General features: G+C 51.0%; 2 long non-coding RNA genes across 2 annotated transcripts; one reads left to right on the plus strand and one right to left on the minus strand.

The window, feature by feature from the left end:
- Nucleotides 1–19,241: 19,241 nt before the first annotated feature.
- LOC131565830 (uncharacterized) lies at nucleotides 19,242–21,046 on the minus strand. The gene is made up of 6 exons (XR_009275486.1): nucleotides 20,953–21,046; nucleotides 20,579–20,614; nucleotides 20,236–20,262; nucleotides 19,928–19,963; nucleotides 19,599–19,631; nucleotides 19,242–19,384 (listed from the first exon to the last, which is right to left on the minus strand). It is a non-coding gene; the product is annotated as an uncharacterized LOC131565830 (long non-coding RNA).
- Nucleotides 21,047–25,046: 4,000 nt separating this feature from the next.
- LOC131565831 (uncharacterized) lies at nucleotides 25,047–27,008 on the plus strand. The gene is made up of 6 exons (XR_009275487.1): nucleotides 25,047–25,136; nucleotides 25,475–25,510; nucleotides 25,791–25,817; nucleotides 26,172–26,207; nucleotides 26,611–26,643; nucleotides 26,859–27,008. It is a non-coding gene; the product is annotated as an uncharacterized LOC131565831 (long non-coding RNA).
- Nucleotides 27,009–27,605: the final 597 nt, after the last annotated feature.

Consider the following 27,605-nt stretch of genomic DNA (forward strand, 5'->3'; position numbering starts at 1 on the left):
ACACCATGTGCCAATATTCAAATCTGAGCACCTATTGGCTTGACCACAGCATCCAAAAAAACTCACCTCCTTTTCAAACCAGGACACCAGGATAAACAACCCCAGTTCCCTCAGTTGCTCCTCACAGGACTTGTGTTCCAGACCCCTCACCAGCCTTGTTGCCCTTCTCTGGACACAATCCAGCCCCTCCATGGCCTTCCTAAATTGGGGGCCCAGAACTGGACACAGCACTCCAGGTGCTGCTGAAGCAGTGCTAAGCACAGGGGAAGAATCCCTGCTCTGCTCCTGCTGGCCACACCATTCCTGATCCATAGGAGTCCCAGAGCTTGGACGAGGGAAATGGTAGGGAGGGGTTAGGGATAAAGTGGGATTCATTGTCAGCCATGAAGGGTTTTGATTTTCATATCTATTGAGACTGCATTAGGAGGTTCTGGGGGTCAATATCAATTGGACATTGCTGGTATCAGTCTATAAATCAGAAAAGAATACAGCACAAGAAAATTCTCTCTGTATTGTTTTCCATAGTGTATTTTGCAGTGTCAAAACTTTCTCTTTGGTTCCACAAGGTCCTGCAGAGCCCCTTGGTTCAATGAAGCTTTGAAATGTCACAATGGGCTCCAGTATTCCACAAGGCCCTGCAATGTCACAACGAATCTTTGGTTCCATGAGTCCCACATTGTTCCATCAGTCCTTAGTTCCATGGAGCCCTGTAGTATCACAATTTTCTCCTTGGTTCTAGGGTGCCACACAGTGCCACAATTGCCCTTTGGCCCAACAGGGCTGCATAGTATCCCAAGGGACTCCTTGGTTCCATGAGGCCTTGTAGTGCCCCAATGGACTCCTTGGTTCCTTGGGGACACAAAGTGCCACGATGGCCCTTTGGTTTCACAAGGCCTCAAAGTGTAAAAATGGCCTCCATGGTTTCACGAGGCTGTGTTGTGTCACAATGGACTCTCGACTCCGTGATGCCCCAGAGTGTCACAACGGCCTCCTTGGTTCTGCACTTTAAGAATGCTCCTTTGGTCCCTTGGAGCCCCACAGTGTCACTATTGTGCCCTTGGTTCCATGAGGCCCTGCAGTGCCGCAGTGGCCCTTTGGTTGCACAAGGCCCCATGTGTCACAATGGTCTCCATGGTTCCATGAGGCCTTGCTGTGTCACAATGGCCTCTTTGGTTCCATGATGCCCAGTAGCACAGCAATGGTCTCCTTGGTTGCATGGTGTCAGAAAGGCTCCTTGTTCCATGGAACCCCACGGTGTCACTGTGTTCCCCTGGTTCCATGAGGCCCTGCCGTGCTACAATGGCCCCTTGGTTACAATGGATTCCGAAGGCTCATAGTGGCCCCCTTGGTTCCATGAGGCCCTGCAATATCCCAATGGACCCTTGGTTCCAAAGGCCCCACTGTGTCACAAGGCTGCCTTAGTTCCACAAGGCCCTGCAGTATCATAGTGGCCCCTTGGTTCCATGAGGCAAAGCAGAATCAGAATGGCCCCTTGGTTCCATGGAGCGCCTTGGTTCCATGAGGCACCACGATGTCACCATGGTCCCTTTGTTCCATGGAGTACCACAGTGTCACCATGGTCCCATTGGTTCCACAGGGCCCCACAGTGTAACAACAGACCTTTGGTTCCATGAGGTTCCATTGCATCACAATAGACTTTGGTTCCATGAGGTTCCTCAGTGTCTTAATGGCCCCTTGGCTCCATTTGGTCCTGCTATGTCACAGTGGCAGGGGGTTCCATGAGGCCCCACAGTGTCAGAATGGTCTCCTTGGTTCTGTGAAACCCCACAGAGCCACAATGGACCCTTGGTTCCATGAACTTCTGCACTGTCAACAATGGTCAGAGTTCCACAGTGTCACCTTGGATCCTTTGTTCCATGAGGTTCTATAGCATAACATGACCACCTTGATTCCAGAAGGTTCTGCTGTGTCACAATGGACCGTTGGTTCCATGCACCCCCAAACTCTCACAATGACCCCATGGCTCCATGAGCTTCCACACTGTCAGCAATGGTCTACTGGGTTCCACGAGGCCCTGTTCTAATACAACGGATTTGTGGTTCCATGAGGTTCCATTGCATCACAATGGACCCTTTGTTCCATGAGGTTCCAAGTGTCACAGCTGGATCCTTGGTTCTGTGAGCCTCTGCTGTCACCAAATGTCCAAAATATCAGAGTAAGACTCCTTAACACTAATTTGGTGTTTAAGAGAGCATAATTTATTCAGGCCTGAGGTCCAGCAGGTGATAACTCCTCACATGGACATGTGATTCTACAAGTGTTATCGCTTATATACAGTCATTATGTGTATATTAAAATTTACCTGTGGTAGAGAGGGACAGGCGATCGGAAGATCACGTGATGTGACAGAAAGCGGCAGGACTCCTTTTCCCCTAATCCCTTGAGATAAGAGATGACTCTAGGAATGTAACCAGGAATGTAGCCCCCCTAATGATAGTAATGCTAGTAACTTTCCACTCCTTACTAACCATAGATGGTACTGCAGATACCCTCTGACGTAGAGAAGCCCCTTAGACTATAAAACCCCACAAGATGAGATAATAAAGGCCTTTGACCGTCTACCACATTGGTGTCTGCGTGCTCTTTGGCCCGAGCGACCCTGGAGAGTTTGGGTCGCCGTGCTGCTCCTGGAAACCAGGTCGCCTTGCCTTATATCAGAAGGCAACAACTGGTGCCGACACCCGGGAAGAAGCTCGGGTAACGGGAATTCGCCTGGACAAAGGATGGCGGCTGCAGCAGCGGGACCGTCTGCAGCGGGGGGGACGCCCTGGACCAACGTGCACCATGGAGGCCATAGCGAAGGTTGTAAGTCAGATGCATGCGCAATGGGGTATTGAGTGTAAGCTTAAAGATTTATGTCTTGCATTAACGAGACTGATTAAGCTTGGGGCTACAGAAAGCCCAGTGGATATCCTCCATCTGGGGGTTTGGGATAATTGTACAAAAGCTCTGGCCGAGGAAGCTATGTCCTCAGGCTCAGGGAAAGCCCTAAAATTGTGGGGCAGAGTTATCCAGGCTCTGCAAAAAGCTCGACAAGAGCAAGAAACCTGGAAAGCCGTGCGAACTTGTTTATTAGCCACGCCTCAGCTGGGGGTGGGCGTGGCGACGCAAACTGCAAAGAACTTTGACCCGGGTGAGCGCGCGGAGGCGCGAACACCAGAACCCCCTCAGCAAGCAGACTCACCATCAGAGGGGGGGGAACACGCGCGGGCATTTTGGCAGGGGCTCGCGGAGGAGGCGCGGATTGCGGCCAGATTGTCGGACGCTGTAGGGATCGATAAAAACGTCCCCCCCACCCTATGCATTTGAAAATGGCATCAAACCGTGTGTTCAGGGTGGAAAGGAAGACGCAGAGGGCGGAAATGCAGTCAGCCTGCTTGACAACGCATGCCCGGGCGAGCCGGGAGAAGGGGTGGCCCCCGCGGAGGAGCATAAGACCAATCAGAGCGCTCAGTTCACATTAGGTCCTTATAGGGCAAGGACCTCCCCCAGCAGGAGGCGGGGGGACCCCAGGGTGAGGGAACGGCCCAACCCCCACAGGAAGGGGCGGGGTCAGAGCCCGAGAAAACGGCAGAGCAGCCGGGAAACGACCGGCCAGTCGACTTCCGGCTCGGACTCTGACTCGAGTTCCAAGCTCAAGAGGGGATCGGAGGATTCCAACTTGGATTCTAGTTTTAACAGAAAGAGAGCAACGGCATGTAAGGTCACTATCCACAGCGCTCTTGCGTGGGTGAAGGGGTTATCAAAAAAAGATCGAACCCCACTTACAGACTGGCGGAAAATAAAAATAGCGTGAGCGGAGTGGGCTCCGTCTGCCACACTGGTGTTCCCGGTCCGTGGGGGTTAAGGCAGGCGGAAATCAAAGAACCTATTCCCCAGTAAATCCGCAAGACATGCAGGCAATTATCAAAGCAATTGCAGACAAGGGAAATAATTCTGCCATGGTTTCCACACTCATTGACAGCGTTTATGGAGGGGATGACATGCTACCCTTTGATATTAAGCAGACTTGCAGGATGATTTTTGATGGGGCAGGGATGATCGTCTTTAAACAGGAGTGGGAGGACAACTGTATAAAGCAGCTAGCTTTGGTAACGGGAGCTGACCATCCACTGCATGGCTCCAGCATACAGAGGTAATGGGAACAGACCCCACTATGATCACCCCACAGGCGCTGGCTGAGGGCTTGCGGGCCCATGAAGTTATGACAACAACCCGTGCTGCCTGAGAAGCCATCCGTGTTGCTTCCAAAGTAATATCCAAACCCTCCCCATGGTCATGTATAAAACAGAGTGAGAGTGAGAGCTTCACTCAGTTCGTGGACCGTCTTCAGGCAGCATTAGATTCCTCTGCATTACCCTCAGAGGCGAAGGGTCCTGTGCTGGCAGAATGCCTACGCCAGCAATGCAACTCAGCCACCAAGGACATTTTAAGATCACTGCCGCAGGGGTCTAATATAGCTGCCATGATCAGACACGCTGCAAAGGAGGAACATCTAGCTCCCATGCAAGCAGCAGTCCACACTGCAATAACCAGTGTGATGGCATGCCTTAAGTGTGGCCAGGCAGGCCACTTGGCAGTAAACTGCCCTCAGCCAAGACGCCCCCCACCAGCAGCTACTCCACCATGCCAGGAGGGACTTAGGGGACCATGCTGGGCATGTGGAAGGAAGGGGCATTTAGCTAAGGAATGCAGATCCAGACCTCAGGGAAACGGGAGAGGGAGGGGGCAGCCGGGCCGTATCCAGCATCTTCCCACCTGGAACATGCAGCGGCCCAGCTACAGCAACCCCCAGTGGGGCAGGGGACCCTCATACCCCATGCCCCCACAGGGAGCAGTCAGTTCCGACCCCCACTAGCAGCACAATGGCAGAGTTGTGCAGCACCGCCAGTAATACTTTCGCACCCCCCACCGCCTCAAGCCATGCCGGTGCCACAGGACCAGCAGGGGATGCCCCAGAGTGGGACCCCTGGGTGGCCCTGGCCATGAAAATAGGGAAGGAGCCCCTGATGGTGTGGGGGACATGCCGCCTTTATGGCAGTCAGGATCCACACGTCTTAGGGTTTCAGTTTTGGGCAGACATGGGATCAGACTGCACGATTTTTCCCCAAGCGTATTGGCCCGGACATTGGCAATTCAAAGAAGTCCCTCCAGTGAACGGAGTGGGAGGGCAGTCCCAGGCATGGAAAAGCACCCAGCTGGTGGCTATAACACTTCACACGAAAAAGGGACCAGAACAGACAGTAGAAATCTAACCCTACATTTTGCAAAATTCTCCACCCCTGATAGGAAGGGATGTCTTTGCTATGCTAGGAGTCAGGATTACAAATTTATCATGAGGACCACTGCCGTACACCCTCCGCTGCCAATCAAATTGACTTGGAAATCATCAGACCCCATATGGGTCGAGCAGTGGCCCCTGACAGAGCCTCGAGTGGCAGTCTTGCTGGAACTGGTCGACCGCGAACTGCAAAAGGGTCACATAGAATCCTCCATCAGCCTATGAAACACCCCTGTATTCGTGATCCCCAAAAGGTCTGGAGAAGGTTATCGCCTCATCCACAACCTGAGAGAAGTGAACAAGACAATCCGACCCATGGGTCCAGTTCAGACACTGCTACCCACGAACTCAGCCATCCCCGCAGGGCAGCCATGCGCAGTGCTGGACATCAAAGACTGTTTCTTTTCGATATCCCTGCACCCTGAGGACAAAGAACAATTCGCCTTTTCAGTTGTGTTCCCAAATGGCAAACGGCCCAACCTCCACTTCCAATGGCGAGTATTAAGACAAGGCCTAGTAGACAGCCCAGCCATATGCCAAATCACCGTGGACAAAGCACTAATGCCGGTCCGACACTCCTACCCCACTGCAATCATCATCCAATACATGGACGACATCCTAGTCACTGCACCATCGGCAAGCCAAGTAGATCACCTGGTGTCCACAATCACGGAAACCCTTCAGGCCAACGGCTTCGAGATCGCGAGCGCAAAGATCAAGAGAGGACCCTGCGTGACCTTCCTGGGAGTGGGGATCACAAGCTCCTACGTGACCCCCCCCAAGGCGAAGGTCCGTCGAGACATCAAGACGCTCCACGATGTGCAGCGCCTTGTGGGATTGCTGCAGTGGCTTCGCAACATCATCCTCATTCCTCCCGAGGTCATGGACCCTCTATATGACCTCCTGAAAGAAAGCACCCCTGGGAACCCAAGGAGCTGACACCACAAGCAACGAGCTCCCTCGATTTCATTGAAAGCCAGATGTCCACTGGCACACTTGCCAGGTGGAACCCAGCCATGCCGCTGGACCTATACGTCCACTTTACACCGAAGGGGGGAGTGGGAGCACTGGCCCAAGGACCTTCTGAAAAGTCCCGACCAATCCAATGGGTGGTCCTCGGAAGACCTGCTCGTGCATTTTCCCCGGGAATCGAATGCATCGCTAACCTCATCATGAAAGGCAGGAAACTCGCCTTGAAACACCTAGGAACCGAGCCGACAAGCATCCACCTTCCTTTCCGCAAGCAACCGACCACGGAGTCAGCCACAATATCGGAGCACGTAGCCTTTGCTCTCACCGGCTTTGGAGGAGAAATCTACTACTCCGCCAGACCACCCTGGACTCAGCTGCTAACCATTGTTGACATAGACATGACGCCAAAGGTTATTGATCGACCGCAGCCAGGACCAACGGTCTTCACAGACGCTTCCTCCACGACTTCAACCACAACAGCAGTGTGACAGGCAGGAGAACAATGGCATTGCGTCAAAGCGTGTGACCCCACATTGTCAGTGCAACAACTGGAGGCAGCAGCAGTCTTGGCGTATGAACTCTTCCAAGATGAACACCTCAACATTGTAACGGACTCTATATTCGTGGCAAGGTTCTGCCTAGCCATGGCAGGACCAGGTGTGTCAACATCTGCAGCAGCCCTAATGCTGGAAGAAGCACTCTCCTCGCGACAGGGCACCATGTCAGTCATTCACATCAGCAGCCATGACCCAGTCAAACGTTACTTCCAGATCGGCAACGACAAAGCGGACGCCGCAGAAAAAGGTGGATGGACGTTGCAGGAAGCTCGTCAACTGCACGAGTCGCTCCACATCGGAGCCAAAGCACTGGCAAAGAGATGCTGAATCTTGACAGCAGACACGAAACATGTGGTAGCCACCTGCCCTCATTGCCAGAAGTCACCCCTTTGGACCTGTGGGGTCAACCTGAGAGGTCTTAAGCCTTTAGAGATCTGGCAATCGGACTTCACCTTGTGTCAGCTGCTGAAGCCCCGAGCATGGCTTGCAGTGACAGTAGACACTTATAGCGGAACGATCATAGCCACACAGCACCCCAAAACTAACTCCAAGGCCAAAATTCAGCACTGGCTGACAGCCATGGCTTGGCTTGGTATCCCCAAGCAGATCAAAACTGACAACAGTTCCAATTTCACCTCCAAACCAGTGCAAGAATTCGCCTCAAAATGGGGCATCACATTAGTGCAAGGTATCCCATATAACAGTACCGGGCAGGCCATAGTTGACAGAGCAAATCAGACCCTGAAAACCAAGCTAGAAGTGTTGGTGAAAGCAGAGGACTTTGCCAATTCTATTCCCCCAGGAGATCAGGGGCGTATACTGGCAACCGCTTTGCTAGCACTGAATCAATTCCCTAGGGGAGATGAAACAAAACAGTCCCGTCCAAAAGCACTGGGCCACCCAAGCACTAGAGGAGGCCCCGCAGGTTGTAATTAGAAATGAGCTAGGCGAATGGGAACAGGGCTGGAGGCTGATGCTCACGGGGCGAGGGTACACGGATGTCAAAAAGGACGGCAAAATCAGGTGGTGTCCACTTAAGTCAATCAAGCCCGACCTTCACAACGAGCAGAATGAGACTGATGAGAATTGCAAGTTTATGTTTACAGGGCATGCTTGTGGGACGTCCTCGTGACGTGTACATCCTCATTCCAGAGGAAAGTGACAGACCACCAAGCCGCCAGGCAGGGCCCGAGAGACTCGTGCGGGTGAGACCCAAGCATCAACGGTGTTTCTGTGTGATTTTGCTTTTGGGGCTTGTCGCCAGAGGGCAAGCCAGCCCAGACCACTACCCCCATCGGCCATTCAGGTGGGTCATGCAACACCTTAGTAGCGACAAGGTGCTCAAAGAAATCACCACACTGAACGCCCCATCCTTCGTGCTCCGCATTACCGACCTGTTTCCAGGACTACCAAAGGTAGACCCCTATTCCCCACACACCACACACATGTACCTATCCTATTGGTGCCCAGCTTCAAACCCAGGAAAAAGTTACTGCAATCACCCAGGGTGGAGATATTGTGGGCACTGGGGCTGCAAAACCATTGTTACAGATGCCAGACCGTCAGGGCCTGGGTGGGAGCTGCAAGAGCCTGACAAATTCTTCCAGTTCACCTGGGCACCCACCAGCTGCAAAACACCCATCTTCCTTCAGGGAAGTTTCTATCGAAACCACCATAAAGTCCCAAAAATTCGGAAATGCACTGGCTATAACATGACGGTTTTGCAGCCAGATAGTTGGGCCATAGGCAGAACGTGGACAGTAGTCCTTCAAGGGTCGAAAAAGAGGATGAATGTGCAAATTATTAGGCTCCAACCATCGGCACCCCGAGCGGTCGGACCCAACAAAGCACGCAGAAAGGGAGAAATGCGACCTACCCCAAAGCCTTGCCCACAAAGGTCACCAATATGCCGACCAGCCATGCGGGAGCCTTTCAGATAGGCCGCTCAGCCGGGTCGGACTCAGACCCAATCCTTCGCATGCTAGAAGCTACCTTTGTGTCCCTGAACGAATCCAACCCTAACCTAACCGAATCCTGCTGGCTTTGTTACGATGTTAAACCCCCCTTTTACGAAGAGGTCGCTTTCAACACTCCCTTCAGTTACTTCACAACTGATGCCCCTCACCAGTGCAGATGGGATACCCCCCGCAAAGGAATCACCCTGAGTCAAGTCACAGGCCAGGGCAGATGCTTTGGCAATGCAACCCTAGCTAGGCGAAAAGGCAACGTCTGCACCAAAGTTGTCAAGCCCGATGGTAAAGACAATAAGTGGGTAGTCCCATCTGCATCTGGGATGTGGGTTTGCCAGTGATCTGGAATGAGTCCCTGTGTGTTCCTTGCCAAATTCAATGACTCTAATGACTTTTGTGTCAAAGTTCTGATTGTCCCTAGGGTTCTGTACCACTCAGACGAAGAAGTGTACCACCTTTTTGAGGAACCGAGCTGGCTCCACAAAAGAGAAGTAATAACAGGTATAACTATCGCAATGCTGCTTGGCCTAGGAGCAGCAGGAACGGCAACGGGTGTCTTAGCCCTAGTGACCCAACATCAAGGACTATCCCAGCTGCAAATGACCATCGATGAGGACCTGCAAAGGATCGAGAAATCCATTTCCTTTCTAGAGAAGTCAGTCTCCTCACTCTCAGAAGTGGTCTTGCAGGACAGGCGAGGACTGGACCTCCTGTTCATGCAGCAAGGAGACCTGTGTGCCGCCTTGAAAGAGGAGTGCTGTTTCTACGCGGACCACACAGGAGTCGTTAGAGACTCCATGGCAGAACTCCAAAACAGACTGGTTCAGAGACAGACAGGGAAGCCGAACAGGACTGGTTCGAGTCCTGGTTCAATCAATCACCATGGCTAACCACCCTAATTTCTACCCTAATAGGTCCATTGGCAATGCTACTTTTAGCTGTTACCTTTGGACCATGCCTGCTGAACAAGCTAGTCTCATTTGTTCAGACCCACCTAGAATGGGCCAACATCCTGTTCATAGGCCGGCAACAAATGCTGTGAATTCAACCAGGGAACACTGCCAGTCACAAGATTTTCTAAAAAAACTTACTGGCAAAAACTTACTCAGGTTTACCAAACCCCTTTCCCTTGTCAAACTACAACCTTATACCTCGTTTCAGTGCCTATGTATATGACTACCTCATTCATTTGTGAAAAAGGGGGGGGAGATGTGGTAGATAGGGACAGGCGATCGGAAGATCATGTGATGTGACAGAAAGCGGCAGGACTCCTTTTCCCCTAATCCCTTGAGATAAGAGATGACTCTAGGAATGTAACCAGGAATATAGCCTCCCTAACGATAGTAATGCTAGTAACTTTCCACTCCTTACTAACCATAGATGGTACTGCAGACCCCCTCTGACATAGAGAAGCCCCTTAGACTATAAAACCCCACAAGATGAGATATTAAAGGCCTTTGACCGTCTACCATATTGGTGTCTGCGTGCTCTTTGGCCCGAGCGACCCCGGAGAGTTTGGGTTGCTGGGCTGCTCCTGGAAACCAGGTCGCCTTGCCTTATATCAGAAGGCAACATTTACCCATTTCCACAAAACACACCTCAGGTTCACAGATTCAGTCCTTGCTTTTTCTATCACTGCATTCTTGAGCCAGATATTTTCTTCTTCTCTTCAAGCCATCCTTGCTGGGAAAGCAGCCCCTGCATGCCTTGTTCCTGTGCCAGAAGCTCACAGGCACAGTAAAAATAAATTAACCCTTTTGATAATAAGCCCAAGGCTTTGTGTGGGCAGGCAGAGGCAGGCAGGAGGCAGAGCTGTCAGCAAAGGAAGGGCCCAGCCAGCTGAGGCAGCCTGGGGATGCCGACAGCCTGCAGGGACAGAGGCGCAGGGCAGGGACACCGTGGGACAACCTGGGCTGCACCGGGCACAGGGATGGGCAGCAGCTGCAAGACAGCCCTGCCAGAGCCAGCTTGGGCAGCACTTTGGCCATGGCTGCTGGTCCTGGGGCCAGGAGGGGACAAGTGACCCTTGCAGGGCTGGGGCCTCATTGCCTCCTTGTCCCTGCTCAGCAGCCTGGCAGGGGCCTCCCCGTGGTCCTGCCCCTGGCATTGCACATCCCCACTTGCCAGTGCCCATCCCAGGAAGAGCCCTGAGCAAGGAGGGAGGGACAGGATCTGCCTGGCCAGGGGCTGGGGCTCAGGCCTTGGCCCTTGGCATTCCTGAAACACATCCAGGTGTGCTCAGCACCAGAGACACCTTTGCCTTGTTTGTGCCCATCTGGCATCACTCCTTCCAGTGTTCTGCTCTCCCTGGAACCTGGGGACACTTTCTCACTTGTGTCCCTGACAGGGATCTCTTCAAGGTACAAGAGACTTCAATGTTTCAATGTAACTGAGTTCTTGAGGGGTTTGTGACATTACAGAGCAGGCTGTGACATCACAGAGCTGGCTGTGACATCCCAGAGTAGGGTGTGAGGCCATAGAGCAGAGTCTGCCAACATAGAGGGTGGCTCTGTGGCATCAGAGAGTGGGTTGTGACATCACCTGGTGGCTGTGTAACATCATAGAGCCGGCTGTAACATCACAGAACAGATTGTGCCATTACAGGGTGACTTTGTGCCATCAGTCTCCTGTGACGTCACATAACTGCTGTATGACATCACAAGGTGACATAGAGATGGCTGTGTGACATCACAGGGGCAGTATGACATCACAGGGGCAGTGTGACATCTCAGGGGCTGTGTGACATCACAGGGACAGTGTGACATCTCAGGGGCTGTGTGACATCTCAGGAGCTGTGTGACATTGCAGGGGCTGTGTGAGGTCACTGGGGAGGTCACTCTGCCCCGGCCCCCCTCACAGCTCCCCCCAGAGCAGTCCAACCCTGCTCGTGCACAGCGGGGTCCCCTGTCCTCCTGGGTCCCCCTGCCCCCGGCCCCGTGGCCTCCCCCAGAGGATGTTCCACGAGATCAACCCCAGAGCCTGACATGGGGCCGGGGGGCCGGGGCCCTGGGGGTGGCACAGGGGGACAGGGACCCCCCGGCAGCATCCCCGTGTCCCCCAGGGCCAGAGCCTGGGCCAGGGCTCCTTCACCCTGTTACAAACGAGGCCTTGAGAGCGCTGAAAAAATCCCCAGCAAGGGAGCAGCAAAAACCAGATTGAGTATTAAGGGACAGCAGCAGAAAGTTCCTTGGCAAGAGTCACTTTGCTCCTGACTGGTCACTTCAGGCACACAAGGGAAACAAAGCAGAAACAAAACCAAACAGAATCCAGGCAATCAAACCAGAAATTAACCGAGAACTCTCCCTCTGTGTGTGTGTGTGACACAAGGACATTGGAGGCAAGGATAAAAGGAATACGGCCTAAAAGCTTAACAGAACTCAAACTTAAGTCCTGTTAACTTACACCTTAACCTTAACTGATACTTTCTACGTCACAATTTAGCAAAAGAGCAGAGCATAACAGCATTTAACCTAACTCAAACCTATGACTTTGCAGTTTAACAGAGGAATAACACTTAACGATATTGAACTTAGCTTATACCTTTTATTAAAGGTAACAAATTAGAAAAATAACAACTTTAAACTGCATTTATCTTCACTTAGACCTTGTGATTTACCCTTCCCTACAGGCCTGACTGACTCAGCTACCCAAGGCACTCCAACCCCTCAGAGAACAGCATTTCTGCCACATTTCCCCTGCACAGGCACTCCTGTGTGCACATAGACACAAAGAGTCAGTGCAAGGCACATGTGAGCAATTCCCTTGAGGGCAGGAAATGCTCACTGCTGATGCTTTGGCATCTCCCCAGAAAAGGGCAAAGGGTTGAGCCTGAAGGAGTGGGGGGATCAGCCCAGGCTTTGTGGTTGTTCGGGATCCCCAAGTGCAGCAAACGGGAGAGTTCCAGGCTGGGAGAGGCCCCACTCAGAGGGAGTGCCTGGCCCAGGAGAGCTCCAAGGGCTCCATTTGGAGCGCTGTTTGCAGGGCCCCAAGAGAGGGGCTTCAGTCCCAGCAATGGCTCATCCTGGCCACACTTGGCAGCAACAGCTTTCTTTGACAGGGTGAGAACAGGGATCTTGTGCCACGGGGGGAACAAAAACAGTTCCCAGGGCTGCTGCTAAAGGAACCAGGAGCTGGTTGGGCAGCAGCAGTGCCTGGAGCAGACAGTGTTTGTGATGAGCTGCAGAGGAGCTGAGCCCAGGGGCTGTTGGCCAAGGCCAAGGCCCAAGGAGCATTTCTCAGCTGGCAGGGCGGCCTGAGAAGGGGAGGGGAAGCACAGGGCCCATGGAACCAAGGGACCATTGTGACACTGTGGGGCCCTGTGAGACCAAGGGACCATTGTGACACTGTGGGGCCCTGTGAGACCAAGGGACCATTGTGACACTGTGGGGACTCATGGAACCAAGGGGACTGTACTGATGCTGTGTGGCTGCATGGAATGCAGGGATCATTGTGACACTGAGAGGCCCCATGGAACCAAGGGTCAAATGTGACACTGTGGGGCTGCATGGAACCATGGAGACCATTATGACACTTTGGGGTGTCATGGAACCAAGGGGCCATTGTGACACTGAGGGGCACCATGGAATCACAGAGACCATTTTGACACTCAGGGGACACATGGAAACATGGAGACCATTGTAACACTGAGGGGCCCCATGGAATAAGCAAAGCATTGTGACATTGCGAGGCCTCATAGAACCAGTGAGACCATTGTGACCCTGGGAGGATCATTGTGATATTGTGGGGCCTCGTGAAACCAAGAGGTCTTTGTGACACTGCAGGGCTGCATGGAACCAAAGCTCCAGAGTTGCCTACTATCATTAATGGTCCATTGTGACACTGTGGAACCAAAGAAGATCATTGTGACACTGCAAAACCCAAGGGTCCAAAGGTCCATTGTGACATTGCATACCTCATGGAACAGAGGAGTCCTGTGACATTGTGGGGCCTGGGGAACCATGGAGACCATTGTGACACTGCAAGGGCTCATGGAATCCTTGGGACCATTGTGACACTGTGGGGCCTTATGACACCTTGGGGCCACTGTGACATTGTGGTACCCCATGGAACCTAGGGGCCAGTGTGACACTGCAGGTCTTGTAACCAAGAGGCCAATGTGACACTGCTGGAACCCATGGAGTCAAGTCCCCATTATGACACTGTGGGGCCCCATGGATCCAAGGCACCATTGTGACACTATGGAGCCCCTTAAAACCAAGGGAACACAGAACAGGTTTAGCTGGTTTGGCCTCCCATGGAGTGCCTGACTGGTCCAAGTGACCTTTGCATGTTGAGGGTCATTTCTCATCTGCTGCCAAAACACTGGGGCTCTGCGCTTTCCTTCCCAATGGAAAAGGACTGTCCTTCTGCTCCAGGCACCCATGGCCAGAATTTGGAATTTCACCTCCAAATTTCCTTATATCCAGGCATTCTTCGGATAGCAATATCACCAGGACAAGTCTGGCTGGCAGTACTTTCACAATGGTCACCTCTCATCTGTCCCCAAAACATTGGGGTAGGCTGATGCTCTCCTTCCCATGGGAAAGAACAGTCCTGCTTGTCAAGGTGCCCATGGCCGAGATTGGGTTTCCACCTCCAAAATTCCCTATATCCAAAATCTGCTATTACTGACAAGTCTGGCTGGCCTTGGCCTACTGAGGCTCTCACCTGCCTTCCAAATCTTGGGGTTTTGTGCTTTCCTTCCTATGGAAAAGAACTGTCCTTCTCAGCCAGGTGCCCATGGCCACAATTGGGATTTCACCTCCAACATTTCCTGTTATGACAGACTGGAGGAGATTGTTGGCAATAAACATTTTGTGTGTGGGGGAGGAAGGGGCAGGTCCAGCCATGCCCTGCCCTGTAAGCCCAGCCCTGCCCTGCCCTTTGACCCCAGTCCCCCCAGGGGCCTCCAGTGGGTTTACGGTTTCTATCTGACCCGCAGCACACTGATCCCCCAGCACCACTGTCCCACCCTGGGCACTGGGGTCCTCTTGGCTCTACTCAATGCTGCTGCTGTACTCAGGGCACCCCAAACTCCCGTAGGGACCCGTGTGCACCCACTCCAGGGATTGTGTGCGACTCACACTGCCCCAATCCTCCACGCACCCGGAGCTCCGTTCGGGGTTTGCGTGCCAACTCACCAATTTGTCTGCCACCCTCAGCACGCCCTGAGGGCGCCTACCAATCCTTAAGGGGGAAGGCCGACCCCTTGTGTGCCACTCACATTTCTGTTCCTCTGCACGCCCGGAGGGGGGCCCACCCTATCCCCCTGGGAGGCCTCTCACTCACTTAGGCTTCTCTTGCTTCCCTCTGTTTGTGGCCGTTCCCCTCGCAGGAGTCCAGAACCGCGGTGCTGGGAGGGCCACAGCTGCTTTGGGGCTCCGAGCTGCCGGGCCCCGTTGCACACACACTTCTTTTGCTTGCCTCCTACTCCTGCCACTGGCTTCACTTACCGATGTTCCTCCACACTGTTTGTTCCTAGGCTGCTGCCGACCGCTCCAGATAGGGCCAGATATCCTGGAGGCCCTCAGTCCTCTTCGGGTGTGGCCTATCACAGACCAGTCCCCAAGACTGGTATGAATGGCACGTGATCAGCTCTTTAGTGATTTCAGTTTTACTGGAAACAGCCTAGGTAGGGGACCCATGGGGTGTGCGCACACCACCGCTCCTCCCGAGGCGGCAAGGAGGAGGAGGAGGAGGAGGAGGAGGAGGAGGAGGTCAGCTCCATCGTGCAGCAGAGCTAGGTCTTTTTCCTCACAAGAGTCTCTGAGTAGGTGCCTCTTGGCATCAGATTCATAGTCTTTATACTGCTCTTGGCCCGCTCTGGTTAGGCTGACGAAGGTGAAAAGTTCTGACCAGGGTCTTTGATACTATCTTATGTTCTCTCTGTTTAGAGGTGTTATTTATTGCGATTCTTTATTTGCATGGTTGGTCATTGTTTTAGGGATTTTTGTTATGTAATCCTTTTCTGCTAAGTCCTATGGGAGTTTCATATTTGCTTATTAGGTGACATAATCATCTTCTTTATGATCTAGGATCCTTCGCCATTTTAGATGAGAGTGGGAGCAGCGGGGGTAATACCCCACAGTAAGGAGATTTACATAATTATAAAACCTTTAACAAGCAATTAATAACTAACATTGGAACTTTACATAACTATAAGACATTAAACAAACACTCTAGAACTGTCATTGGAACTTTATATTAACTCCTTGAACAATGTATTCTCTACAACACTGTGGGAAGTTGTGGAACCAAGGGGATCGTTGTGGCACTGTTGGGGCCCATGGAACCAAGGGGCCAGTGTGGAAACAAGAGGCCACTGTGAGCCTGTGGGGTGTAACAACCCAGAACACTGAAATGCTGGAGGTAAGCAAAGGCTCCTTTACTCATGTTTGGTGCAAAGGTGAAACATCAGCCCAATATTCACAAGAGGCCAAAATGACACAAAATTTTACTGCCAAAGTACACAAAATCAAGAAACTTTGGAAGAGGTTTCAATGCAACATCCAATTACACAGAAAACATTTATCATAGCAGCAACTTCATTACCTTAGCTCATTTCACCTAGAAACCTTTAAGCTGTTGAGGTACCCAAAAATGTTCTATATAAAGAGCATTAGAAGGAGAAAAGAGAGAGACAGAAAGACAGAAGCTCTATAGCAAGACACGCATATGACTATCAGTTCCTAGGGTTCCAGTGTGGGTGAGACACAAACCCCAGGAGAACGCAGAGTGCATACCAGGGGCTGACCTTGTGCTTGGTGTTTTTAAGCCCCCAGGCCTTTGTGAGCCTCCCCCCAGGTGGGATTTCTGATTGCTCGGGCAATCGGGGCTGGGTTAGCACTGTCCCCACTGTGTGACTGACTGACAGTTCATCCCATGGTGTCTCAGGACATTGATCTCACCCAGCCTCTGACAGTGACCATGGTGACACCGGGAAACCTCATGCAACCATGGGTCAGTTGTGACCAGGTGGGTCTGTTGAAGATTGCAATGCAAGACGTTTTCTATTACCATCTGTATGGCAGATTATCTTTTGTCCAGTGGGCAGTTTGCCTTATCTCTCTCTTTGAGTAACCACAATCACACCTCGCTGGGAGGGGACATCTGCTGATAACAGACTATTGAACGTCTACGCATGGCATGACTGATAAGAACTATAACATCCCATTGTGAGAAATGAGCCCAGAGGGAGGAGTCAAGCATTGCTACCCAGATATAATCCAGAGGTTTTTGAGACACCAGCACGGCTTTCTCCATGGGATTTCCCAGAGGAACAGCAGCTGTCTCTTTTCCCACTGGGTCTTCGGAGGAAGAATACATCCTTCTCTACACAACCCCCTTGCTCCAACAGAACCATACCTGACACTTCAGGAGGGCTGCAGCCACATTTCCAATTGGATTGCCACCAACACCCCAACCCACAGGGTGTCAGGTTGGGTTCTGACTCTGTCAGTGTTGTTCTAGTGTACCGCACTGTTAATTTTATCCTTTTATTTTTTTCCTTTCCCTATTAAAGAACAGTTATTTCCTGCTCCCATATTTTTGCCTGAGAGCCCCTTAATTTAAAATTTATAGCAATTCAGAGGGGTGGGGAGGGTTTACATTCTCCATTTCAGGGGTGGCTCCTGCCTTCCTTAGCAGACTCCTGTCTTTGCAAACCAAGACTGTATTGATCACACTGTCAGGGTTCTTCTGTGGGTATTGATCACACTGACAGGGTCCCGCTGTGGGTATTGATCACACTGACAGGGTCAATGCTGTGGGTATTGATCACAATGAGAGGGTCAATGCTGGTTCTGCTGTAGGGGACACACTCTTGGGGAGGGCAGTGGTCCCATTGTGGATAAATGTTGGGCAGGATGAAAGTCTGACAAGGAAATTTCACAGATATGCACGTATGGCAGAAGGATTTTTAAATGTAGAATCTGATAAAGGAATAGAAATGAAAGCAAGTTTTGATATAGAAGAAAAGTATTGGTGAGCCAGTCTTACTGGATAACCAAGAAGGAAAGGGTGTGTTAGTTAGAAGAAGTTTTTATGACTTAGAGCAAAGGATAAACCCACCTCAAACAAGAAGATGTTTTTACCAAGCAGGAAGATAGTGCAGGCAAACAAGGCAGCAAAGCTACAAGTAGAAAAAAGGTCTCAGAATTTTCCACTGCAAGAAAACTGAAAAACAACTTCTAGCTTAAATTGTAATGTACTAACTTTTAGTGATTGGAGAACTAAATTTTAGTGATTGAATATGGTAATTGTAGTGGTTATGATAGGCTATGGATAACAGTTAAGGTATAGATTGGTTCTGCTGTATTAAGATGCTCATCAAAGAAGAGTATATAATATAATAAATGTATAAGAAAATATATCATAAATCTCTTTTCTGAAGTTTATAACTAAAAATATAAAATAAAAATATATTAAAATAATAGTGAAAAAATAAAATAACAAATAAATATATAAAATAAAGTTTAGAAATAAATAAAAAATTATTTAAATAAAATAAAATAAAAAATAAATTAAAAATATATAAAAAAAAGTATATAATATATGCAAAACCAAAGGGTCTCCAGGCCTGCCTGCAGCTGGAGCTGACAGCTGTGGGCACAGCTCTGTCAGCCACGGCCCTGGACTGCTGTGACACCTTGGATGGAATAAACTGCACTTACTGTACAATAAACTGCATTTTGTATACAATAAACTGCATTTTGGAGACAATGAAATGCAATTTGTGTACAATAAACTGCATTTTGTATATAATAAACTGCATTTTAACTGCATTTTGTGTACAATAAACTGCATTTTGGAGAGCAGCCTGGAGTTCCACATCCCTCATTTACAGGTGTGGGTGATGAAGATGAAGCTGATGATGATGATGATGGTGTGAGCAGTGTCATGGTGACGGTGTCAGTGGTGTTGGATGAGGAGGATGTTGGTGATTAATGTGACCATAGTGTGGGTGCTGGGATATGTGATGATGATGATGACGATGATGAAGATGATGGAGGCGCTGTGAGCAGTGTCCCAGCCTGCCCTGCCCAGGAAGGCAGAGGGAGCCCTGGGAGCCCCAGAGTGGCTCCGCTCAGGGTGGGGGAGAAACCAGAGACCCTCAGGGCTGGGTGAGGGGGGACAGACACAGGGACAGACAGAGGACAGGGGAAAGACACAGGGACTGACACAGGGACAGACAGGCGGACACGGGACAGACATAGGGACAGACACAGGGACAGACAAACAGACAGTAGACAGACACAGGGACAGACAGAGAGACACACACGGACAGGGGACAGACACAGACACAGACAGACACAGGGACAGACAGAGGGACAGACAGAGGGACAGGAAACAGAGACAGGGACAGACAGAGGGACAGACAGAGGGACAGGGGCATGAGCACACACCCATCCATATGAGAAAAGCACCCATGAACACACAGAGTTGCTTTGCTGAAGGGTTTATTGATTATTGACTATTGATTATTGATTATCAATCATTGATTATCGATTATCAATTATCAGTTGTTCCAGGGCCATTCCCAGGCTCCCAGGGCAGCTCTCCAGGAATGATCAAATCCTGACGGCCTGACAGGGACAGGAGCTGAGTGTGACCCCAGGGTGACCCCAGGGTGACGCCAGGGTGACCCCAGTGCGTCTCCAGAGCCCCCCAGAGACATCCAAACTCCCCCAGAGCCCCCCAGGACCATCCCAAACTGGGGCAAACTGGGGGGGACTGGGGGGCACTGGGGGGTACTGGCATGCCCCCAGTGCCATCCCCAGCACAGCTCCGGGTACCCACCTCAGCCCTCTGCACTCCGAAGCCTTTGGGTTTCTGCAGAGAGGGGGCAGAGGGCACCGGGGTCACCACGGGGTCACCGCGGGGTCACCAGCCCAGCCGGGCGGGGGGCCCAACTGGCCCCCAATATTCCTTAGTGCCCCCCAGTGCCCCCCAGTCCATCCTAGTTCACCCTCAGTATCCCCCTGTTCCCCCAGTTCCCCCAATTCCATACCAGTCGATCCCAGTTCCCCCCAATTCCCCCCAGTCCATCCCAGTTCCCCCCCAGTATCCCCCTGTTCCCCCAGTTCCCCCCATTCCATCCCAGTCCATCCCAGTTCCCCCAGTCTCACCTTGATGCAGCCCCCAATGCCTCCCACGATCCCGGACTGCAGGGGCAGAGCAAAGGGGATTTGGGATTTGGGGGTTTAGGGATTTGGGGATTTTAGGGGTTTGGGTTTTGGTGATTTGGGGATTTGGGGGATTTGAGGGATTAGGGATTTGGGTTTTGGGGATTTGGGATTTGGAGATTGCGGATTTGGTAATTTGGGAGTTTGGGGTTTGGGATTGGGGGATTGGGGATTTGGATATTTGGGGGAATTGGGTATTTGGGGGCTGTACTGGGATGTCCTGGGCTATACTGGGCTATACTGGTACCCACCTGGCCATCACCAATGCCACCAATTCGCTGTGGGGAGAGCAGGAGATGTCCCCAAGGTCGCGGGGTGTCCCCCATTGCCCCCATTGCCCCCCATTGTCCCCCATTGCCCCCAGTGCCCCCCAGTGCCCCCAGTGCCCCCCATTGCTCCCCACTGCCCCCCAGTGCCCCCAGTTCCCCCCCAGTCCTTCCCAGTATCTCCCAGTCGATCCCAGTGACCCCAGTCCATCCCAGTCCATCCCAGTGACCCCAGTCCATTCCAGTTCCCCTAGTCCATCCCAGTATCTCCCAGTGCCCCCCAGTCCATCCCAGTCCATCCCAGTGCCCCCAGTGCCCCCAGTCTCACCCCAGCACAGATCACTCCGCTGCCCTCCATGTCGGCCTGGGCAGGGACAGCAAAGGTTGGTCAGGGGATGGGATGGGATGAGGAGCCCCAAAAGGATGAGATGGGATGGGATCCATGAAATGGATGGGATTTTTGGGGAGCCCCAAAAGAATGGGATTTTTGGGGAGCCCCAAAAGAATGGGATGGGATTTTTGGGGAGCCCCAAAAGAATGGGATGGGTTCAATGGGATCAATAGGATGGGATGGGGTGGGATAAATGGGATGGGATGGGGAGTCCCAAAAGGATGGGATGGGATCCATGGGATGGATGGGATGGGATGGGATTTCTGGGGAGACCCCAGCCCTGAGCCCAGCCTGGGGCCCTGCAGCCTCACCTGGCTCTGAGCTGGCAGGCACAGCAGGATGGAGAAGAGCAGGGCCACGCTGAGCACAGCCACCTTCATCTTCCTCTGGCTCTGGGCAGCGCTGCCTGAGGCTGCAGCAGGTGAGGAGCACCTTTATCCCTGCCACAACTCCTCCCTGCACCCTCCCTGCCAGCCCCCAGGCCAAAGCCCAGCTTGGCACAGCCCCCCGCCCTGGCCACAAGCCCAGCCCTGGCACAGAGCCCATCCCACCCCACCTGTGGCACAGATCCACCCACCTCACCCGACATCCCTCCAGCTTCCTGCATAGGGCAGCTGCCCCTGGAAGGGCCCAGGCACCTGGGGGGCCAAGGGGGGCAGGCAGGGAGCCAAAGGCACCTGGGGACCCTGTGGGGACAACCCCCAGTCCAACACAGTCCATCCTCCAACAGCTCCCCAGTCTCGGGGTTTTGCTGCTCAGGGTGACCCCAGATGTGGCACAAAGTCTCTTTTCCCATCCTGGCAGTCAGAGGAGCCAGACCTCCTCATTTCTCATTCCCAAGGTTGTTTATTGTTTTTTATCTATAAAATTCTTTCTCTGGCCTGCCCAGGTCCACTCAGCAAGACACTCCAGGCACTCTACCTCCTTCGGGGTATTTATATATTTTTATTTCTACTTTATATTTATATATTTTAGGGATATGTATATATTATTATTTACACATATTTTATATATTATAATTTTTACATATTTTACATATTTTTATATATCTTATGTTTATATTTTATTCATATTAATTTATTTATATTTATAATGTTTATTTATACTTATAATGTTTTTGTCTATTTATGTATTCTATTTTGTATATATTTATACACTTTTTTATATATTATATTTATCTATTTATTTATAATTATATTATATTTGTTTATCTATTTATTTATGTATTTTAGATTTATATTTTTTTTCAAAATTCCACATACAATATTTACAATTCCTTCCCAATACCTATGACTTGTGTTAGACAGTGAGCTTCTACCCTAAACTAACCCAAAAGTGCCACCATCACCCAGAGGACAGAGGCCAAGAAGAAGAAGAAAGACAAAGGCTGGACACACCCAGATCCCCCCATCTTGCCCCCTGAACCCCCATTCTAAAAACCCCAAAATTCTCCATTTTCACCCTGTGACAAATTCACTCGCATTCCGCTCAAACTCTCTTGCCTTGTAATTCTTCCCATCAAGGTGGGGATTTGCTCCAAGGGTCACAATCCCAGTCCCAGCTGTCCTGGGCTCTGTGCCCAAGGCTCTGAGCCCCCCCTGGAGCCATCCAAGACAGACACACGGATGTGCTGGGGCCTGAAGCCCAGGGGAGATCCCCTGCCTGCCCCACTGTTCCACCCAGCCCCACTGGGTCCTGCTGGATCCACCAAACCGATCCTGCTGGATCCCCCAAACCGATCCTGCTGGATCCCCCCAGTCGTGCTGGATCCCCCCAGTCGTGCTGGATCCCGCAATCTTTCTGGATCCCCTAATCCTGATGGATCCCCAAATCCAACCCTGCTGGATCCCCCCATCCAATCCTGCTGGGTCCCCCCAGTTGTGCTGGATCCCCCAATCCAATCCTGCTGGATCCCCCAATCCAACCCTGCTGGATCCCCCAACCCTGCTGGATTCCCCAAATCCCACTGGATCCAATCCAACCCTGCTGGATCTCCCAATCCATTCCTGCTCCTGTGAGCCATGGAGAGAGATTTGGGGATCAGAATCTGATTTTATTGTGGGATCCAATAAATACATAATAATATATTGGGGACATACCATTATATATATTTTAATTATTAATATTAAAGTATTATTATTTATTATTTTAAAAATAATATTATAAATATAAATCCCATAATTTTGTCTGTGTGACTCTTACCCAATCATTCCAGCACACATTGCCGGTCTCCCTGAAATGGGATATCTTATTATATATTTATTATATAAGTGGTATTATTAGTATTTATTATATTTATTATAATAATCTATAGTTATAAATCTATATATTATATAGATTATTCTATCTAAATTTAATATATATTTTTATAGAAAAATATATATTTATTATAATACTATCTAATGATTGTTTATTATATATATAATAAATGTTATATATATTTATTATATCTATTATAATACATTTTGATACTAATAATATTTATATTTTAACAATAGATGATATTAATAATAATTTAACGATTATAATAATTTAATAAATTAATATACATAATATATAATTATATATAATTTAATAATATATCATTATATATTATTAAAATGTCTATTATATAATTTAATATACATTATAATAATTATAATATTATTTTTAAAATAATAAATAATAATACTTTAATATTAATAATTAAAAATATATAATGATATGTCCCCAATATATTATTATGTATTTATTGGATCCCACAATAAAATCAGATTCTGATCCCCAAATCTCTCTCCATGGCGCACAGGAGCAGGATTGGATTGGGAGATCCAGCAGGGTTGGATTGGATCCAGTGGGATTTGGGGAATCCAGCAGGGTTGGGGGATCCAGCAGGGTTGGATTGGGGGATCCAGCAGGATTGGATTGGGGGATCCAGCACAACTGGGGGGACCCAGCAGGATTGGATGGGGGGATCCAGCAGGGTTGGATTTGGGGATCCATCAGGATTGGGGGATCCAGCAAGATTGCGGGATCCAGCACGACTGGGGGGATCCAGCACGACTGGGGGGATCCAGCAGGATCGGTTTGGGGGATCCAGCAGGATTGGGGGATCCAGCAGGACCCAGTGGGGCTGGGTGGAACAGTGGGGCAGGCAGGGGATCTCCCCTGGGCTTCAGGCCCCAGCACATCCGTGTGTCTGTCTTGGATGGCTCCAGGGGGGGCTCAGAGCCTTGGGCACAGAGCCCAGGACAGCTGGGACTGGGATTGTGACCCTTGGAGCAAATCCCCACCTTGATGGGAAGAATTACAAGGCAAGAGAGTTTGAGTGGAATGCGAGTGAATTTGTCACAGGGTGAAAATGGAGAATTTTGGGGTTTTTAGAATGGGGGTTCAGGGGGCAAGATGGGGGGATCTGGGTGTGTCCAGCCTTTGTCTTTCTTCTTCTTCTTGGCCTCTGTCCTCTGGGTGATGGTGGCACTTTTGGGTTAGTTTAGGGTAGAAGCTCACTGTCTAACACAAGTCATAGGTATTGGGAAGGACTTGTAAATATTGTACGTGGAATTTTGAAAAAAATATAAATCTAAAATACATAAATAAATAGATAAATAAATATAATATAATTTTAAATAAATAGATAAAAATAATATATAAAAATATGTATAAATATATACAAAATAGAACACATAAATAGACAAAAACATTATAAATATAAATAAACATTATAAATATAAATAAATTAATATGAATAAAATATAAACATAAGATATATAAAAATATGTAAAAATATGTAAAAATTATAATATATAAAAATATGTGTAAATAATAATATATACATATCCCTAAAATATATAAATATAAAGTAGAAATAAAAATATATAAAAAGATAACATCACCCCGAAGGAGGTAGAGTGCCTGGAGTGTCTTGCTGAGTGGACCTGGGCAGGCCAGAGAAAGAATTTTATAGATAAAAAACAATAAACAACCTTGGGAATGAGAAATGAGGAGGTCTGGCTCCTCTGACTGCCAGGATGGGAAAAGAGACTTTGTGCCACATCTGGGGTCACCCTGAGCAGCAAAACCCCGAGACTGGGGAGCTGTTGGAGGATGGACTGTGTTGGACTGGGGGTTGTCCCCACAGGGTCCCCAGGTGCCTTTGGCTCCCTGCCTGCCCCCCTTGGCCCCCCAGGTGCCTGGGCCCTTCCAGGGGCAGCTGCCCCGTGCAGGAAGCTGGAGGGATGCCGGGTGAGGTGGGTGGATCTGTGCCACAGGTGGGGTGGGATGGGCTCTGTGCCAGGGCTGGGTTTGTGGCAAGGGCGGGGGGCTGTGCCAAGCCAGGCTTTGGCCTGGGGGCTGGCAGGGAGGGTGCAGGGAGGAGTTGCGGCAGGGATAAAGGTGCTCCTCACCTGCTGCAGCCTCAGGCAGCGCTGCCCAGAGCCAGAGGAAGATGAAGGTGGCTGTGCTCAGCGTGGCCCTGCTCTTCTCCATCCTGCTGTGCCTGCCAGCTCAGAGCCAGGTGAGGCTGCAGGGCCCCAGGCTGGGCTCAGGGCTGGGGTCTCCCCAGAAATCCCATCCCATCCCATCCATCCCATGGATCCCATCCCATCCTTTTGGGACTCCCCATCCCATCCCATTTATCCCACCCCATCCCATCCTATTGATCCCATTGAACCCATCCCATTCTTTTGGGGCTCCCCAAAAATCCCATCCCATTCTTTTGGGGCTCCCCAAAAATCCCATTCTTTTGGGGCTCCCCAAAAATCCCATCCATTTCATGGATCCCATCCCATCTCATCCTTTTGGGGCTCCTCATCCCATCCCATCCCCTGACCAACCTTTGCTGTCCCTGCCCAGGCCGACATGGAGGGCAGCGGAGTGATCTGTGCTGGGGTGAGACTGGGGGCACTGGGGGCACTGGGATGGACTGGGATGGACTGGGGGGCACTGGGAGATACTGGGATGGACTAGGGGAACTGGAATGGACTGGGGTCACTGGGATGGACTGGGTAAGACTGGGAGATACTGGGAAGGACTGGGGGGGCACTGGGGGCACTGGGGGGCAATGGGGAGCAATGGGGGGCACTGGGGAACACTGGGGGCAATGGGGGACAATGGGGGGCAATGGGGGACACCCCAGTGACCTTGGGGACAACTCCTGCTCTCCCCACAGCAAATTGGTGGCATTGGTGATGGCCAGGTGGGTACCAGTATAGCCCAGTATAGCCCAGGACATCCCAGTACAGCCCCCAAATCCCCAATCCCCCCAAATATCCAAATTCCCAATCCCCCAATCCCAAATCCCCAAACTCCCAATCCCAAATCCCCAAACTCCCAAATTACCAAATCCACAATCTCCAAATCCCAAATCACCAAAACCCAAATCCCTAATCCCCCAAATCCCTAAACTCCCAAATCCCCAAACCCCCAAACCTTAAATCCCCAAATCCCAATCCCCCAATCCCCAAAATCCCCCAATCCCCAAATCCCCAATTCCCAAATCCCAAATCCCTAAACCCCCAAATCCCAAACCCCCTTTGCTCTGCCCCTGCAGTCCGGGATCGTGGGAGGCATTGGGGGCTGCATCAAGGTGAGACTGGGGGAACTGGGATGGACTGGGATGGACTGGGGGAACTGGAATGGACTTGGATGGACTGAGATGGGCTGGGGAGGAACTGGGATGGACTGGAGGATATGGAGGGAACTGCAGAATACTGGGATTAACTGGGCAGAACTGGGGGGAACTGGGAGATACTGGGATGGACTGGGGGGAACTGGGGATACTGGGAGGGAACTGGGATGGACTGGGGGGAATTGGGGGGAACTGGGATGGACTGGGATGGAATGGGGGGCACTGGTGGAACTCTGGGGCACTGGGGGGCACTGGGGGATATTGGGGGCCAGTTGTGCCCCCTGCCCGGCTGGGCTGGTGACCCCGCGGTGACCCCGGTGACCCCGTGGTGACCCCGGTGCCCTCTGCCCCCTCTCTGCAGAAACCCAAAGGCTTCGGAGTGCAGAGGGCTGAGGTGGGTACCCGGAGCTGTGCTGGGGATGGCACTGGGGGCATGCCAGTACCCCCCAGTGCCCCCCAGTCCCCCCCAGTTTGCCCCAGTTTGGGATGGTCCTGGGGGGCTCTGGGGGGGGTTTGGACGTCTCTGGGGGGCTCTGGAGACGCACTGGGGTCACCCTGGCGTCACCCTGGGGTCACCCTGGGGTCACACTCAGCTCCTGTCCCTGTAAGGCCGTCAGGATTTGATCATTCCTGGAGAGCTGCCCTGGGAGCCTGGGAATGGCCCTGGAAAAACTGATAATCGATAATTGATAATCAATGATTGATAATCAATAATCAATAATCAATAGTCAATAATCAATAAACCCTTCAGCAAAGCAACTCTGTGTGTTCATGGGTGCTTTTCTCATATGAATGGGTGTGTGCTCATGCCCCTGTCCTTCTGTCTGTCCCCTGTCTGTGTGTGTCCCTCTGTCTGTCCCTGTGTCTGTCCACTGTCTGTCTGTCTGTCCCTGTGTCTGTCCCCTGTCCGTCTATCTGTCCCTGTGTCTGTCCCATGTCCATGTGTCTGTCCCCTGTCCCTCTGTCTGTCCCTGTGTCTGTCCCTGTGTCTCTTCCCTGTCCCTATGTCTATCCATCTGTCTGTCCCTGTGTCTGTCCCATGTCCCTGTGTCTGTCCCCTGTCCGTCTAACTGTCCCTGTGTCTGTCCCCCCTCACCCAGCCCTGGGGGTCTCTGGTTTCTCCCCCACACTGAGCGGAGCCACTCTGGGGCTCCCAGGGCTCCCTCTGCCTTCCTGGGCAGGGCAGGCTGGGACACTGCTCACAGCGCCTCCATCATCTTCATCATCGTCATCATCATCATCACATATCCCAGCACCCACACTATGGTCCCATTAATCACCAACATCCTCCTCATCCAACACCACTGACACCATCACCATGACACTGCTCACACCATCATCATCATCATCATCATC

Source organism: Ammospiza caudacuta, chromosome 18 (genome assembly GCF_027887145.1).
Source record: "Ammospiza caudacuta isolate bAmmCau1 chromosome 18, bAmmCau1.pri, whole genome shotgun sequence".
In the NCBI taxonomy this organism is placed as follows: Eukaryota; Metazoa; Chordata; class Aves; order Passeriformes; family Passerellidae; genus Ammospiza; species Ammospiza caudacuta.